A 6,187-nucleotide genomic window follows, 5' to 3' on the forward strand; every position below is an offset into this window, starting at 1 on the left:
TATTTCTTTTCTTAAATTTCAAATTCTAACTTAACTAATTAAATAAAAATAAAAATATTTTTCTTTTCCCTCTTCTTAATATTCGAATACTCACTCTCTCTCTCATCTCTTTCTGTTTATTTTATTTATTTACTAACACTTCTCTTCTACTCATAATTCGAACCCTCTCCCTCTCTCTGTGTTTGAATTCTTCTTATTCTCTCTACCTCATTGTTCTATTCTTCTATTCTTATACTTATATAAGAATCTCTATACTGTGACATAGAGGATTCCTCTTCTTTCTGTTCTCTTCTTTTTCATATGAGTAGGAACAAGGATAAGAATATTCTTGTTGAAGCTGATCCTGAACCTGAAAGGACTCTGAAGAGGAAGCTAAGAGAAGCTAAAGCACAACACTCTGGAGAGGACCTTACAGAAATTTTTGAAAAAGAAGAAGACATGGCAGCCGAACCCAACAATAATGGTGGAGATGCAAGGAAGATGCTTGGTGACTTTACTGCACCAACGTCTGACTTCTATGGAAGAAGCATCTCAATCCCTGCAATTGGAGCAAACAACTTTGAGCTTAAGCCTCAATTAGTTTCTCTAATGTAGCAGAATTGCAAGTTTCATGGACTTCCATTGGAAGATCTTCATCAGTTCTTAGCTGAATTCTTGCAAATCTGTGACACTGTTAAGACCAATGGGGTTAATCCCGAGGTATACAGACTTATGCTTTTCCCCTTTGTTGTAAGAGATAGAGCGATATGGTTGGACTCACAACCTAAAGAAAGTCTGAACTCTTGGGAAAAGTTAGTCCATTCTTTCTTGGCCAAATTTTTTCCAGCTCAAAAGTTTAGCAAGCTTAGAGTTGAAGTCCAAACCTTCAGACAGAAGAAAGGTGAATCCCTCTATGAAGCTTGGGAAAGATACAAGTAATTGATCAGAAGGTGTCCTTCCGACATGCTTTCAGAATGGAGCATCTTATGTATATTCTTTTATGGTCTATCTGAATTGTCCAAGATGTCATTGGACCACTCTGCTGGTGGATCTCTTCATCTGAGAAAAATGCCTGCAAAAGCCCAGGAACTTATTGAAATGATTACAAATAACCAATTCATGTATACTTCTGAAAGAAATCCTGTGAATAATGGGATGACTCAGAAGAAAGGAGTTCTTGATATTGATACTCTGAATGCCATATTGGCTCAGAATAAAATATTGACTCAGCAAGTCAATATGATTTTTCAGAATCTGACTGGAATGCAAGCTGCATCCGGCAGTGCTAAAGAAGACTCCTCTGAAGGAGAAGCTTATGACCCTGAGAATCCTGCAATGGAAGAAGTGAAATTACATGGGAGAATCCTATGAAAACACCTATAATCCTTCATGGAGAAATCATCCAAATTTCTCATGGAAAGATCAACAGAAACCTCAACAAGGCTTTAATAATAATAATGGTGGGAGAAATAGGTTTGGCAATAGCGAGCCTTTTCCATCATCTTCTGAGCAACAGATAGAGAATTCTAATCAGAGCCTCTCTGACTTAGCAACCATAATCTCTGATCTATCTAAGACCACTCTCAGTTTTATGACTAAAACAAGGTCCTCCATCAGAAATTTGGAGGCACAAGTGGGTCAGCTGAGTGAAAGAGTTACTGAAACTCCTCCTAGTACTCTCCCAAGCAATACAGAAGATAATTCCAAAAGAGAGTGCAAGGTCATAAATATACCCAAGGTGGCCGCACCTATAGAGGAGGAAGAGGCAGTGAATTCCAGTGAGGATGACCTTAATGGACATCCACTTACCACTAAGGAGTTCCCTCCTGAGGAACCAAAGGAATCTGAGGCTCATATAGAGACCATAGAGATTCCACTGAACTTACTATTGCCATTCATAAGCTCTGATGAGTACTTATCCTCTGTAGAAGATGAAGATATTGTTGAAGAGTAAGTTGCTCAGTATCTAGGAGCAATCATGAATCTGAATGCCAAGTTATTTGGTAATGAGACTTGGGAGGATGAACCTCCATTGCTCATCAATGAATTGAATACGTTGGTTCAACTGAATTTACCTCAGAAGAAACTGGATCCCGAAAAATTCTTAATACTCTGTACCATAGGCACCATGACCTTTGAGAAGGCTCTGTGTGACCTGGAGTCAAGAATAAACCTCATGCCACTCTCTGTAATGAAGAAACTAGGGATCTTTGAGGTACAAGCTGCAAGAAACTCACTAGAGATGGAAGACAACTCAAGGAAACAGGCTTTTGGGCTTGTAGAGGATGTCTTAGTGAAAGTTGAAGGCTTTTACATCCCTACTGATTTCATAATCCTAGACACTAGGAAGGATGAGGATGAATCCATTATCCTTGGAAGACCCTTCCTAGCCACAGCAAGGGCTATGATTGATGTGGACAGAGGAGAGTTAGTCCTTCAATTGAATGAGGACTACCTTGTGTTTAAGGCTTAAGGATCTTCTTCTGTAACCATGGAGAGGAAACATGAAAAGCTTCTCTCAATACAGAGTCAAACAAAGCCTCCACACTTAACTTCTAAGTTTGGTGTTAGGAGGCCACCACTAAGCTCTGAGTCTTTGTGAAGCTCTCTAAGAGCTCACTGTCAAGCTATTGACATTAAAGAAGCGCTTATTGGGAGGCAACCCAATGTTATTTAATTATATATATTTTTATAGACATTTGTTTTCCATTGTCATGTTACGTTTCCTTTAGGTAGATGATCATGTGAAGTCAGAAAAACAGCTGCAGAATTAAAGCGGAATCAAAAACAGCATAAAAAACAACACACCCTGGAGAATAGGCTTAGTGGCATTTAAACGCCAGTAAGGATAGCAGAATGGGCTTTTAACGCCCAGTCTGGCAGCATTCTGGGTGTTAAACGCCAGAATTGGCAGACAGACTGGCGTTTAATCCCAGAAAAGGGTGTGTAGTGTCTGGCCGGCGTTAAACGCCAGAAATGGCAAACAGACTGGTGTTTAACGCCAGAAAAGGGTGTCTGGCTGGCGTTAAACGCCAGAAAGGGGCATCAGACTGGCGTTTAACGCCAAAAAAGGTAGCAGAGTTGGTGTTAAATGCCAGAAATGGCACACAGATGGCGTTTAAATGCCAGAAAGGTGCAGGGAGCAGAATTCCTTGACACCCCAGGATCTGTGGACCCCACAGTATCCCCACCTACCCCACCTCTTCTTCTCTCTCCTTCACACCTTTCCATAACACTCTTCCCCAAATACCCTTGACCAATCACATCAATACCTCTTCCCCAAACACCATTCACCTATCAAATCCTACCCTCTGATAAACCCCAATTTTGTGGTTTATATTGTGTAGAATTTGGGGGCTTTTTATCAATATTTCTCACACTTATTCACAAGAAATGCATGGTTTTATGTTCTCTTCCTAATATTGCTCTATGATGTAAAACATGCTTATTTTGCCTTAGAATTGCTATATTTTGATCCTCTTTTATTGCCATTTGATGCCGTGATGTATTTGTTGAGTGATTTCAGGATTTATAGGACAAGAATGGCCTAGAAGAGAGAAAGAAAGCATGCACAAAAGGGAGGAACATGAAGATTTGGATTTTGGGAACTTCAGCATCGGCGGGCACGCACACTTCACACACACGCGTGGATGTAAATAGCTGGAGGCGGCGCGCAAGGTGGACGCATCCGCGAGGATCAAAGAAATCCCATCGAAGCGCACGCGCACATGGCGCGCATGCGTGGATCACAAAAGCAATCGACGCGCATGCACGCATGGCGCGTACGCGCGGAAAGCTCACGTGACCTCATTAAAGGAAATCATGCTTGGCGATTTCTGAGGCTCATCAGGCCTAATTTCAAGCTGTTTCTGCATGGAAAAGACCCAAGGATGCTAGGGGAAAGGGGGGATCAATCATTTTACACTAAGACATAATTTTAGCTAGTTTTTTGGTTCTTTGTTCTTCTAGAGAGAGAAACCTTTGTTCCTCTCTAGATCTAACTTTAATTTGATCTTTCCTTGTTGAATTCTGAATTGGAACTTGTTGATTACTAGTTTTTATTGTTTAATTTGAATTCTCTAGTATACTTTTGCTTAGATCTTGTGTTAGTTTTATGTTTCCTTGTTGTTTGTCATTTTATACCTATTCCATGAATCTTGTAGATCTTGATTTGTTATTGTTGCATTGATGATTTCCATGATCAATTGTGTTGTCTGAATGATTATATGTTGATAATTGTTAGTGTGTACTTATTAGTTTCAATTTAATTGCAATTTAAGTAGATCTTTTATTAATGCTTACCATGTGTTTGATGAAATGTTTCCTTTGATTATGGAGTAGTTCTCTTTACTCTTAGCCTAGACTAAGGGAATTGGGTAAGCTTGAGTCATTGGGTCTAATGGATTTGATGATTTGGGAACCCTTAGTGGTCAATTTGATAGCCATTGACACTAGCCTACTACTAGGTTAATTAATAGTGAGGTTGGACCTTATGGGTTGATGTTGACCAAACCATTTAACATACTTCAAGTATAGAAGTAGATTTAATGAGTTTGGTTCCTCATAATTGTCAAGATATAGTTATTAGACAAGGATAGTGACCTCAATTCCCATGCCTAGCCAAGAGTTGCTTTTATCATTCATATTTGAAAACCCAAAAATCTTGATTGCTTTGTCTTAGTTATAGTTACTTGTTTAGTTAGAATAGAATTACATTGGATGTTATTTGATGAGTTTGGAATTATTCACATTTTGTTCTAATTGTTTGCATTAGTTTCTTGCATTCCAAGATTACTTGCTTGTTAAGATTCCTAGTTTAATTTCTTGCTCATGACTTGCAACCCCGGATTTCTAACCAATGTTGAAGCACATGTTTGCCCATTCTTTGTGAGACGACCCGAGGTTTGAATACTTCAGTTACTTTTATTGGGGTTGAACTTGTGACAACCAAATTTCTTCTAAATTCGATACTCAAGGATTGTTGTTGGGAAGAGCTATACTTGCAACGGGATTTTATTGAGAAATTCTATACCAACATAGTCTCTTGAGTCACATCAAATTTTTGGTGCCGTTGCCGGGGAATGGTTGCAACATATGCCTTGATATTGGTTATGTGAATATTTAGATATTGTAGATAGTTTACTTTCTTTTAGTACTTAGCTATAGTTTAGATTTCTTTTGTATGTGTGCTATGACTCCCAAGTTTGATGACTCGGTCTCAACCGAATTCTAGCTTAGCTGAGTTTGATCCTGAGATTGAAAGAACCTTATTACACACTCGGCAAGCTAGACGTCGATTGGATTATACGGCTAGTACTTCGGCCTCTCTTGAGGAACATACCGGATCACTAGACGGCACCGAGAGTGACTTGAAGTCCGCTACTTCCTATTCTTCTGTTGGCACTACTAATACATCTTTGCATCCTACAGGTGAACCATACATGGTGGAGCCACGACGGATCGCTTTGCATGAGCAAGGAGCTCCGGATATCATACTTCAACCTTTGTAAACAAGGTATCCTAACCTTGATCCAAACTTTGAGTTGAAGAGTAACTTGATAAATCTGCTTCCTAAGTATCATGGGTTGCCGGGTCAAGACCCCATCCGACATCTAAGGGATTTTCAAGTTGCTTGTTCTACGGCTCGAAGGCATGGAGCCGATGAGTTGGCTATTGTGGTTTTTGCCTTCCCTTTCTCTCTTGAAGGGCAAGCAAGGATGTGTTTTTATTCACAACCGGATGAAATTGTGACTAATTGGGATTTCTTGAGAAGAGAGTTTCTAGATAAATTATTCCCACCGGAGAAGACTGACTACATCCAGAAGGAGATTTCGGGTGTAATGCAAAAGGATCAAGAGAGTTTGTATGAGTATTGGACTCAGTTCAAGAGGCTATTGGAATCTTGTCCACACCATGGATTGAACACTTACTTGCTTATTAGTTACTTTACCGGAGGTTTTTGTGCGGAAGATAGAAGATTGCTCACCGCTTCTAGTGGCAGTTCCCTTTCAAAGAACAAGATGGAGGGAGAAGCTTGGAAATTGATAAATGATGTTGCCGAGGCTATACAACATGTGAGGGTGAGAAGTAATCCTCTCAAGGGTGTGGTAGAACCATCCCCTTCTAAAGCAAGCTTAACCAAGGTGCTTGGGGACATGACCACTATCCTCACTCAAATACAAAAAGATCAATAGGAATACTAGTCCAT

General features: G+C 39.8%; 1 non-coding gene across 1 annotated transcript; it reads right to left on the minus strand.

Moving 5' to 3' along the window:
• Positions 1 to 840: 840 nt before the first annotated feature.
• Positions 841 to 948, minus strand: LOC112767717 (small nucleolar RNA R71). Its single transcript, XR_003185159.1, has one exon. It is a non-coding gene; the product is annotated as a small nucleolar RNA R71 (small nucleolar RNA).
• Between the last annotated feature and the right edge of the window lie 5,239 nt (positions 949 to 6,187).

Source organism: Arachis hypogaea, chromosome 17 (assembly GCF_003086295.3).
Source record: "Arachis hypogaea cultivar Tifrunner chromosome 17, arahy.Tifrunner.gnm2.J5K5, whole genome shotgun sequence".
In the NCBI taxonomy this organism is placed as follows: domain Eukaryota; kingdom Viridiplantae; phylum Streptophyta; class Magnoliopsida; order Fabales; family Fabaceae; genus Arachis; species Arachis hypogaea.